This window comes from Schistocerca piceifrons, chromosome 2 (genome assembly GCF_021461385.2).
Source record: "Schistocerca piceifrons isolate TAMUIC-IGC-003096 chromosome 2, iqSchPice1.1, whole genome shotgun sequence".
NCBI lineage: Eukaryota > Metazoa > Arthropoda > Insecta > Orthoptera > Acrididae > Schistocerca > Schistocerca piceifrons.
In genome coordinates, this window is record NC_060139.1 from 636,981,302 (window position 1) to 636,994,407 (window position 13,106).

Genomic DNA, 13,106 nt, shown 5'->3' on the forward strand with positions numbered 1-13,106 from the left:
AGTCAAATCTCAAAATCGTCGTAGCTTCCTCCAATAATTAAAAAAATTCTCTGCTCATGTCAAAAGTGTCATCTGCCTCAAATGCACTTTAAAAATCATGAATCCATACCAAATACATCATTCAAAGCTCTCATAGCATCACAATGGTTCCAAAAACATATGAACAGTTTACAAAGTACAGACAAAATACAGTTTCATAAGTGTGAAGTTATCCAACTGTGTAATTGCGTAAACATATGTCACTGATGTAATAAAAAAAATGTTTATCTCTCAGTTAAATGATCAGATAGCTGTGTAATTCTGTGTTAGAGAAATATGGTATATTGCGTTGCAAATGTGTAGAAACAAAATGCTATTGATATAACAGTGTCCAAAAAATTTTCGCCAGCATTATGATACATTCACACATGATTCACACATGTACACACATTTCATAATTCTAAAGTATGATTCTTGGTTTCCAACATCCTTTTCCATAAGTCAGAGTCCCTAATCACTATTCATTACTCCTTACCTTATTACACATATATATATTCGTCGACACGTCAATCTTGCGACGACACTTCAATATTTCATCATAATAAATACATAGCATAACCAAATTCCTCATATAGCACCAGCTTATTAATCATAAACATACCTCAGCAGCATAATACACATCGTCGTCGTAAAAATAACATCATAACACCTCAGTCAAATCTCAAAATCGTCGTAGCTTCCTCCAATAATTAAAAAAATTCTCTGCTCATGTGAAAAGTGTCATCTGCCTCAAATGCACTTTAAAAATCATGAATCCATACCAAATACATCATTCAAAGCTCTCATAGCATCACAATGGTTCCAAAAACATATGAACAGTTTACAAAGTACAGACAAAATACAGTTTCATAAGTGTGAAGTTATCCAACTGTGTAATTGCGTAAACATATGTCACTGATGTAATAAAAAAAATGTTTATCTCTCAGTTAAATGATCAGATAGCTGTGTGATTCTGTGTTAGAGAAATATGGTACCGATGTGTAAAGTTGTATAAGCAAATACCATATTAGCTAGGGTTCCTCGTGGTTGCCACACACATGGTACACAAAGTAGGCGTATACCCCCCTGAGGATTAATGTAATTATACCCTCAGGTGTTACAGATTAGAGCAATGAAATGAAATGTATCACTGAAAACCTTTGTATCATTGTACTTCAAATATCTTTAAAAATAAATGTATTAAGTACAAAATTAATCACTCAAATGCGTGTCCTGTAGCGCTAAATGTGCGTCTTGCTGTAAGATAATTCTGAGGAAGTGTCGTACTTATCGTCCTCCGAAAGCTAAGTTCTGCAGAAGTCAATGTACTTACCTCATGATAAACAAAAGTGAAATGCTTTATGTATAGATATCTTAGTTATTACGCTTATTGCCATGATGAAGAAAGTACTGTGCTGTAACGTATTGTTGTGCTACGGAAAAGGCAATCTCATTGTAGCTATACCACAAAAGTTACTACTAAAACATGTTTTACTTTGCAGAATAAAACAAAAAAACTGTGCAGAAATAAAACAGAAACACTACAAAAGCAACATTGTAAATTGTCACTCATTAGAAGCGTCATGATAAAACCGTGTAGTTGTCACTTAAACTAACCACTGTGTCGTCTGGTATCTCACAGAAAGTACATTAAACCCAGAATGTATTTTCAAGTAAACCAAAATGTTGCATTAAAATCTCATTAGCAGTACCAGTATGTGTCCTAAGTATGTAAGCCTGATAGTCGATACGTAATCGTGCAACTAACAAGCGAGAATGTACAAATACAACACTGTGTCGTCTGTTCACTATAACAATGCATTCGTAATTTCTGTTTAAAAATGTTCCCTAGGTTCTAGACTGGATATTTAACTTCAAACATTGTTGCATGTTAACAGTTTCTTAAGTCTGACAAAGCATACTAGAAATGTGAAGTGAAAAGTTTTATGGCAAAGACAAAGTTAAAAAGCAGATTATCTTTCAATAAATGGTTTTACATGTGAAATGTGGTGTAAACCTTTACTCTTCCTAGTACGCAGAGTTTCAACTTCAACGCAATTATCATGTGGTATACGTCGGATTCTGTATGGTCCATTGTCTGCCTCTTTGTTGGCGCGCGTCGTTATTGGGATTAGGAGACCTAACTTCTACAAATTCGCCTTGCCGAGAGGGCCCAGCTCTGTTAGAGTCCCGCCAGTTCTGATGAAATTCACGTCTATCGTTATGATTATATCGTCTGTCGTCATGTCGGTAGTTCCTGTAGTTTCTTTCTTGTCGGTCATGTGGTGGAGAATTTCTCCCTGAATCGTAACTGCGCGCTGGACCGTTGCGTCTGAAATTATTCTGTCTCCCTTGATAATAACAGTTCTGGTTACCATATTGTCTGTTTCTATGATTGTCTCTGTCATATTCATTACTACGGAAATGTGATCTTTCTTTGTAACTATTATTACTCTGCCAGTGGTTGTCATATGGGTGGTGTCTGTTTTGGTCACGATTTGCATTGTAAGAATAGCCTTGTCGTGTCCAGTTATTGTTTCTGTCATCGCGGAATTGTGACGTATGTGACCTTAGTGATTGTTTTCCTGTTTTCGCATCCCGCGACGGTCTGTGTCAATTTCCAGTTCTTGTAACAGTCCCTGAAATGCTTCAATGTCGTCTTTGCAACGTCCTGCTAAAATAATGTGTCGTAAATGTTCAGGCAATTTGAGTAAGCAAATGCGGATGAGTTCTGAGGGGCTGTATGGGTTTGAAAGATATTGATTCTTATGCAACATGTCTTCAAAATATTTGACAAGACTGGAAAATTCAGATTGTTCAAAGTGTTTCATCATCATGACGCTATGTTTTACACGGTCTTGTGTAGCTTGAGACCAATATGCTGAGAGGAAGGCATAGTAAAACTCTCCTTCACTGTGGCAATCGTGAATTACCGATCGCATTCTTACAGCTGGTTCATTCTCCAAGTAGCCACACATAAATTCTAATCTGTGTTCTAACGACCAGTTGGGAGGAAAACAATGAGAGAATTGATGGAGCCATGCTTGTGGATGAATGTCGTTGCCAGAATTCTTAAATGTTTTGAATTTACGTGTAGTAATGAACAGCTTATAGTCAAAATCATCATGTCGGCGAGTCGCATATCGGTCATTGTTAGGTTGTGTCGGCCGTTCCATCTCAAAATTCGGTGCACATTGCCAATTTCTTTCATAACTTCCGAAATGCCCTGTGTTATTATTTTGCGGCTTTTCCGTGTTTCTAAGTCCCTCTTCCTGTGTTGGAGCGCCAGTGTCCTCTGAAATACGTAATTCTTGTATTACCTGCGTCAGCTGATCTTGTACTTCCCGGATTTCTCTTTGGTGTTGTGTATTAATTTGATTCTGATTTTGTTTGAATTTTCTTATTTGTTCATACTCTTCTGTGTCAGTGAAGGCTACGGGTCTTGTGTCATTCAGATCATCATCTACCTTTGTAGATAAGTTAGTGACCTGATCCGAAAGTTCGGCTACTTTCTCCGATAGTGTCCTTATTTCTTCAGTGTGTTTTTCTGAACCAAGTTTCAGAGTACCCACTGTGTCCTTAAAGTTTTCCTGAGTTTTTGCAAGTTGCGTAACCGAATCGGTAGATGCAACTGAGTCAAATTTAGCTTGCAAGGTCTCATGATTTTCATGAACAATAATTTGCAGTTCTTTTATGGCTGCTTCGTGATTCTGTAATGCATTTTCATGCCGCGAAAAAATAGGTTGAAAATGCTCACAAATTTGTGTTTTTACGTCATTACAGACTTTTTGACATTTCGATTCAATGTTATGAAACTCAGTAGTTAAATCTTCACGTGTTTGTTCAAGTGTTTGTTCCAATGAGTCTAACTTTTTAAGATTTTGTTCCACTGTGTCTAACTTTTGAAGCTTTTGCTGTGTTTGTCTCTGATTTTGTTCCATTGTGTCTAACTTTTGAAGCTTTTGCTGTGTTTGTCTCTGATTTTGTTCCATTGTGTCTAACTGTTGCTGTGTTTGTCTCTGATGTTGTTCCATTGTGTCTAACTTTTCAAGCTTTTGTCCCATTTGTTGCATTAATTGTAATAACAATGCACTGGTGTCTGAAACATGTTCCTCAGTGCTTTTCGGCAGTGAAGTTGCACCGGCAACATTCACATTTTGACAAGTTGAAAATGTGTCTTGACTCATTTGAGAAAACGGTGGGAACCCAAAACCTGAGTCTGCAGTATTTGCAATATTGTGTTCTGTCATTCCTGATTCCTGAGGCGAGCTGTTGCCGACCAATCGATCGATAACGCTTCCCTGTTCACTACCTGTTTCACTGTCTACACCATTGTTTGCCGCCCGCTCCATTTCCCTATGCGCAATTACCAAATTACTACTTTGAATGTCTGTTAATTCATTACTCTGCGGCGCTAACACACTGCTTTCGTCTTCACTGTCATTTCTCAGTTTACTTTGGAGCCTAGTATTACGTTTTTCACACGCCATTATTGTCACAGTATTTCACACGATAACACAGAAAAACACAATTTGAAGAGCAAAAATAAGAGAACACATTAACATAGCACTGAAAATAATATCTAGTTAATTGCAGCTGCGAAATACTTGGTGCAAATCTACATGCATGCCACAACTGTTTTACTGTACAAGAATGAAAAACTACAACTACAAAGGAAATTCTCTCTATGATTACGCGCTAGCAATAAACAATAGCTACACTAATTACACGAACTACAAGAAAAAAATCAGAAGATTCCAGTGAGGTATCCTCGGCTAAGGGTCGACATATGAAACTTCCCCTTTGAACAATTTATACATGACTGTGCTTAAACTGACACAATATTTCGTTAGCGCAACGCAATCTGACTTTCAAAAATCCCTACAAAAGAATGGCCCTGACTAACATTAAGCTATACCTTTCACAAATCACTTACCTCACAAAAATCTTCGCTGCTCAAGCTACTGCAATATAGCGAGTGCCACTACTGCCAGCTAAATAAAAGATTCAAACTACGGAAGGCACTAACTACTGATAGGGATAGTTAGCAAATGAAAGATGTTAATAGAGAACAAACAATGTATTTACCTTGATATCATCATATATAAATATAGCAGTTCATGACAAATTACAAATCTCCGCCATCTCTCTCCCCACATCCACCACTGCTGGCGGCTCACCTCCAACTGCGCAACGCTACGCGCTGTTCACAGCCAGCTGCCTAACACTACAATGGCGAGTATTACAACAATGCAAAGCAGCCACAGACTGCACACAGCACAGCCAGTGATTTTCATACAGAGGTGGCGTTACTAATAAAAAAAACCTAAACAGCCTACTTACACGAAGACTGCGAGAGCTGACAAGTGCAACAACTACCACACAATCAGCTTAACGCCTCATACCTCCAAGTTTCAGACAACAGGCTCTGCTAACGGTATACTACACCTTTCACATCGCTGGCAACGGGTTCTACACAACGCTGGAGACTATTTTGAAGGACAGTAACAGGTGTCAACATGTAACTCTTTTGTATAGGTTGTTTATAAATAGTTGCCACCATTTAAGTTCCAACCTTCGTATGTATCATATGCCAACGTATGTTCGCACATAGTATTGTTCCACTGAATAACTAAAATATCTCTTCTTGGATTAATACACGACCTTCAGTGTCATAATAGTTAAGACTTTAACATAAACATGTCATTAGTTATTTACAGATTCCTAAAGTACTGCAAAGTGTCAAAATAAATGTATTTTCGTAATAGAATCTAACATCTAAATCCAGAGGTACAAATTGTTACTAACACAACGCAAATAATTTTTTTTAGGAACCAGACCTTTTTATTTGTTCCTCTACAAACAAATGTTTAATATAATCTTTACATGCATATCAGTTAAGTAATTTGGTAAATCATTTAGTAATATCGTGGCCCAATTTATTTTACTGATCCTAATGTTTTGATGCCATCATTTAATGAAATTGCTTTAACGTCTTTAGCTCTAACGCGCTAGTCTTTGAAAATGACAGTCTTTGGTTTTAACTATTCTCAATTAAATTATCTACGTCTAATCGCTGACCTCTTCTGATGTTGACCTTTCGCGCATCCTCTAGCAAATCCTAAATGTAATTGTTTATTATTTTCACTACAGCAACAACGCCATCCATAATAATTCCCAGCCGATCCTTGTGTTCCTGTGCTTGTTTCGCCGATCAACGAAAGCTTCGGGAATAGTGCTCACTAAGCAATTACTCCACATACACATTAACGTTGCTAACTCGTACTACGACTCAGCCGGCCGGAGTGGCCGTGTGGTTCTAGGCGCTGCCGTCTGGAGCCGAGTGACCGCTACGGTCGCAGGTTCGAATCCTGCCTCGGGCATGGATGTGTGTGATGTCCTTAGGTTAGTTAGGCTTAATTAGTTCTAAGTTCTAGGCGACTGATGACCTCAGACGTTAAGTTGCATAGTGCTCAGAGCCATTTGAACCATTTGAACTACGACTCAACACTCCTATAAATTATACTCACGGCTGACAACTATATCAGAGTGTGCCTTTATAAATCTCATTTAACCGTTTATAATACTCAAAAACGATGGCGTGTGCACTAACTAATATCACAGGCATCACAACACGGACCACTTCTGACAAAATTACTGAAGCCAAAGCTTCATAGTCATTCTATTTTAATGGACCACGAATCCTTCTATGAAATACTGACACAACGTACGAACCACTTTTCACTAAGCCTGTACCGACTTCAAGTCATTTTACCTTTCGTCAAATGGTACGCAAAATATAAGTATCTCGGCTCTGACAGTATTTAGGAAATGATGATACTCATCGTGCCCTAGATCTGTTCATTCTTCAATCCTTGCATTTCAAACCCAGCACAGGACGTTTCCTATACATTTTCAATAAAACTACGGAATATTCCCCATTGAGGAAATAATCGCAACAGTTTGCATCCTGTAGGTATCGACTACGACTAACTCATATGCAGTAAGACACATGTTGTCTTGCCAAACCAAGCTCACTAACTACTCAGCTCCTCGATAGTGACTGACTCCAACCCCTTGCAGTGCCATAGTTGAAACATTAATCTAGGTAAATGTAGATTGCTGCCACTACATTCTTAGCAATTAATATAGAGAATCTGCTGAGCGTCGTCTGCTCTTCTAGCAGCCAGCTCGCCCAAGCTCTGCGGCCCGTCATCGATGCGTGGATGATCTTTGTCGTCTCTTTAAGAATATTTGCATGGTTGGACACAGTTCGGATTTTTCGAGAAAGTATTCGTCAACAATGAGAAAAGTTACAATGAAATGAAAAGTACCACTTTTTTTTCCATGACGCATCTTACTTCTTGATTGCTATTACAGTAGAGTGAGACAAAGAAATTAAATCGTGGCTATACGAAAACCGATATAATAATGCTGATCCGTCACAAACTCACGTCGTTGCATCTAGGCTTAAATTTAATCAATGTGTTAAGAAACAGCGGCGAGTCATAGACTTCTTAATCCGTAGTTTTGTTATTCTCTGGCTCCTGATCGAGAAATTAGCGCGAAGGCTTTAGAGGCTTCTGTTCTTACCCTTAGTGATGTGTTAAAATTGCCAAGCCTCGCGAAGTAACTGCTTCAGCCCAAGATATATTTCACGATTGCTTTGGTGTCGACGTTGTTAGTAGTACTAGCCGCTGCTGTGGTCTACGAACAACGCATTCCTTCCGATGAGCGTCATCATCTGATTCGTCCGGAAATTCGAAGGCACGGGATTCAGTGGTTACTGCAGTAATTATTCCAAATCTCATCGTCGATAGACGCTCACAAACGGAAGCGGTTTGTTCGCTGTCGCGGTGTCCCAAGGCGACGCTCATGCAACGTTCTCCTCACCGTCGTTGTCAAAGGACATTAAAAGATTTGCGCCGTCAAATCACGTCCAAATATCGGTCGACAGCGTTTGTGGCGTCACTGCGCATTCCGTGACTTCATCTAATAGGCGACACAGTGTAGCTGAGGCGGAATAAGTGGAACCAGCCCGCATTCGCCGAGGTCGATGGAAAACCTCCTTAAAAACCACACACAGGCTGGCCCACACACCGGACCTCGACATTAATCATCCGGTCGTATTCTTGCTGGGGACTGGCAAGCCTACCCGCTCAGGAAGCAGCGCGTTACACCGCGCAGCTAGCCGGGCGCTTTTTCTTAGTCTAGTTTCCACTGCAATCCCATTCACGGAACTGATATGCTGAGTGCACAATTTACGCGGATCAGGCTATTGTCGATTTTTATCCACTTCCTCGGTTGGACGAATTGTTGGCTGAATTGGCTGGGGGCCAAAGATAGATGGCCGGCCGGGTGGCCGAGCGGTTCTAGACGCTACAGTCTGGAACCGCGCGACCGCTACGGTCACAGGTTCGAATTCTGCCTCGGGCATGGATGTGTGTGATGTCCTTAGGTTAGTTAAGTTTAAGTAGTTCTAAGTTCTAGGGGACTGATGACCTGAGCAGTTAAGTCCCATAGTGCCCAGAGCCATTTGAACCAAAGATAGATCTCGCTGTCACCTACTTCCATTTCATTGTGGATGCTATAAGGGAATGGTTTTTACTAATTAATACTCCATACGACACGTATCGCCTTAACAGGCTCCCTTTTATGACTGAAAGTCTCCCACGATATGTCAGCCAAGGTATCCCCAACTGTGTTGATTATTCAGATAACTAGTTAGGTACTGATGCCACGAGGAAGCAGCACCTGCGCAAACTGCAGATGTCGTTCGAGCGGCTCCGATACATGATCATGATGTGCGTTGTCGCCTGGACAAATGTAGGTTCTTTGAGCAAAATGTCAAGAACTTATGACATATTAATTAGAGATGGGTCACAACCATGCGTAAATAAATGGACTCATTAACTAACTTGCCTGCTCTTAAGGACCTCAAAGAACTGCAGTAGTTCCTCGTAAAAGTAAATTATTCGGCTAAGTTTATTCACAACGCGGCGCACAGGCCTTGCGGTTCTAGACGCTGCAGTCTGGAACCGCGGGACTGCTAAAGTCGCAGGTTCGAATCCTGCCTCGGGCATGGATGTGTGTGATGTCCTTAGGTTAGTTAGGTTTAAGCATTTCGGGGTTCTAGGGGACTGATGACATAAGATATTAAGTTCCATAGTGCTCAGAGCCATTTGAACGCGGCGCACATTTCCAATCCACTCAGTCAGATGCGTAAATTGTGTTTTAAATTTGCATAGTCAAAGGATTGCCACAATGCTTCTATACAACTTAATAAGTGCCTTGCGACATCTCCTTGCTTAGCAACGTCCCATCCTTCAATGCGTTTATTTCTAGCCACGGATGCATTGATTTACGATGTTAGTGCTGTGCTGTCCAACAAATACGCCGTCAGCAAAGAACTGGCCTTTGCTTTTGCATCTATAGCATTAAAGGCGGCGATGAGTAACACTTACATTGTGAAGGAAGCGTTAACTATCATATAAGGCGTCCTAAACTTCTAGGTGTATTTTCAAGGAGCTAAGTATCACCTGATCATGGATCACCTGTCCCTTATTCGCTGTTTGGGACCCATTAGAAATGCCACGATAAAATGGCGCAGCCGCTGCAGCAATTGGCATTGTTCTTAAGTAACTATACCTACGAGATCCTTTATCAACTCATCACATATCACTCATATGCTGACTCGTTTTATCACTCACAATGTGGCCCATATGCCGAAATTTATAGGATTCATGCGCATTATTTTGCCTCGTACATAAGCCACCGATGTACCCTTGATAGATGTTCGGTTACGGTGTGCGAAGTAGGAGCAGAAAAGCCCGTGATCCGCTTCTCACCTGGGTGTTGTCCTCTGTAGGGCGGGGTTGTCTGCGACACTTGCCTAAGGGCACTGAAACGAAATGGTGCGCCTGTTTTTCCTTAGAGCACTGATTTAACATCACTGAGGGGGCCATCTTGCTGGCTACAGACGGCGCCGGATGCTAGGTGATGATTCCTCCCAAGCTCCGCCCCCACGTACTGAGGATCATCATACTTACTTCGCGGAATTTAGGTAATAGTGCGCCGTCATGTGTTTTTGCCAGGGGTTGACACTGCTACTGAACTCATTGACCCGAAATTCCACGCCTGCGCCCACAACCAGGCGACCCCCACGGAGTTTCAATCCCTAGCCACGGCCTGACCATGTTTGTCACAGAGTGCATGTTACTTTCGCCGGTTTATGCTGGGGAGCAATGTCGTTGTTTGTTATCGATGCCTACTCCAACATTCTATGTGTTGCAGGAATGGCTACATATACTACGGCTGGTACTATCTGTGTCCTCTGTACCATATTTGCAGTAGACGGGCACAATTCATCCTGGTGTCAAACAACAGCTCTCAGTTCACAGCATCTGCAGTTCATTGAGAACCTGACCACAGCCCCATTCCACCCCACTTCCAATTCGGTAGCCGAGTGGATAATGAGGACATTCAGGACGCAGATGCTTAAACTACCAGAGACAGAAGACGCTAGGAAGCACTCATCAGCTTCCTCACCACTTAGCGGTCAACCCTCATGAATGGACGTAGACCGACCGAAATTGTTTACGAACGCTGACTCCACGCCCTATTCGACGTGCTACAGCCAAATCAGAGGACCCACATCAAACATACACAGATACTATTCCTCGGGCTCGCACGTCTGGGTTCTGAGCCAGAAACCAGGGTGTATCAAAGATGCCGTCGTTGGTAACAGAGAGAGGCAGGTGTTTAACGTTGGGAGTGCCCATGAGCAGGTGGCCTGGCACTGGTTTCAGTGCTGTCTGTAACGTCCCATACTGCGTCCCACCTTCCCCTCTACAACCGACTGAGTTTGGTTTACGCAACCACTTCAGGGACAAGCCAGTCCACCAGTCTGCCCTCGTATTATTGTCATCAAAAAGACAAGAATGACTGGCAGTTGGAGCCAGCATGGGTCGAACCCATTCTCCCACCACGCTGCTTCTAGCTCCCACCATTGCCACTGGTGGCCACTGGTTAATTAGTAGTAGTAGCTTTATTTATCTGTAGATTTCCTTTTACAAAGATATAGGACATGTCAAAATATTTATAAGTTTAGGCCAATTTGAAATAAGCTAAGTCGTATACACACATTTATACACTTCTAACTAGAGACAATCACTAGATTTACTCCTGGTATACAATATTTTTTTATAAAAAACTTATTAAATAATGAAATACCACACAGTTCACTCATATCACACTATCAGTAATTGCACACACTGTACACACATTGCTTCATAACACTTCAGTCACTACCCACCAAACACATACACACTGGTGATCTGTGTGCCGCTTTCTGTACTGCAACTTCCCATTTGCTACCATGAAAAACTGCGTCAGCATCCCTCTTTAATGTATGAGATTCTGAGCTTAGAAAGAAGAAGAGGTATTAGTATTGTGCTATGTATAGCTTGGGGATAAGTTTTTCTAGAAAAGAAAAAAAAGAAGAAGAAAACTATAGTGTGAAGGTTTATGTTGAATGCTGGATGTTTTATAATCATTATTATTATTTATTTGTATAACTTTTTTTTACCAAACCCCTACTTTGTTTTATCCAAATAATCGTTCAATGTATAAAATTTATTGCATAACAGGTACTTCTCAGCTGGCTTTTTAGATAAATGTATTTTTGAATATTCTTTAACCTCTTTTGGTAATTTATTGATAGAATATGCTGTTTTGAGTTTTATGTTATTTTCCCTTGGTTAATGTAAGTTGAGTTTAGCTCTTCTTCCATCGTCATGGACAGTAATTACGAATGTTACTTTTTATGTGTACAACAGACTGGTAATTGTATTCATATGTAGAAGTTAAAATCCCAAATGTTTTGAACAGATCTGTACAATGAGCTCGACTATTTTTGGGTATTATTATTATGTCTCTTTTGCGGAGTTTGAAAATTGTGTTCATATTTTGTGCATTTGTTCAAAAAAAAAAAAAAAGAGAAAGAAAAATATACCATAGATAAAATTGGGTGTACACATAAATAGTATGTAAGTAAAAGACTCTGCATGTTACACACTGTTGATGGGATTCTAAGGACATAACATGCTGATGACATTCTGTTTGCTAGTACCTTTGTGTGTTCACACCACTTCAACTGGGAATCAATATTCATTCCTAGAAATTTTTGCATTCGTTACACAGTCTATAGAGATGCCACTTACATTTAATTTAACACTGTCATTTTTCCTCGTCAAACTGATATTCATGGGATTACTTTTATGTAAGTTCGATGTCACTTTATTGCTTATTGACCAATCGTAAACTTCCTTGAGTGGTTCATTTTCTTTCTCTGCAAGGTGTTCTTTTGCTTTCTCAATCACTATAATATTGCTGTCATCAGCAAAGAGAATATTTTTATCATGAGTAACACTACAGGGAAAGGCATTGACGTATATGAGGAATAGTATTGGTCCTAATATGCTACCTTGCGGATTCCCTATATCAATGTATTTTGGTTCTGATAAGGCTTTTACTAAATGTTTAGATATTTCAGAAGTATGTATTATCTCTAATCTTTGTACCCTATCTTCTAGGTATGATCGAAAACAGTCATTAGCCACCCATCATATTCCTAATGCTTCTAATTTATGTAATAGAATCTTATGGTCGACTACATCAAAGGCCTTAGAAAGATATCGCTGTGACTCACTCATCTTTGTCAAGAGCATTAAGTACAACTTTTGTGAATTCTACTATGACTGACTCCATACCTATGCCACTTTGGAAACCAAACTGTGATTCTCTTAAAATATTTCATTTATTCAGATAATTCATTAATCTGTATTTCATAATTTCGTCTATTATTTTTGAGGATTTTAGAGAAATGGGCTGGTAAGTTTCTATGTCTCCTGCATTACCTTTCTTAAACTGCAGCTCTTGCCAGTTTTAACTGCTTTGGAAATATTCATGATTTGAAGGATTCATTTATTATATTTGTTAAGGGGTCTTGTTTAATCTCTATGCATTGTTTCAGTAGACACATTAGTACTACACCTAAGCCTACAGACTTTATTTCAGTTTTGGACAGT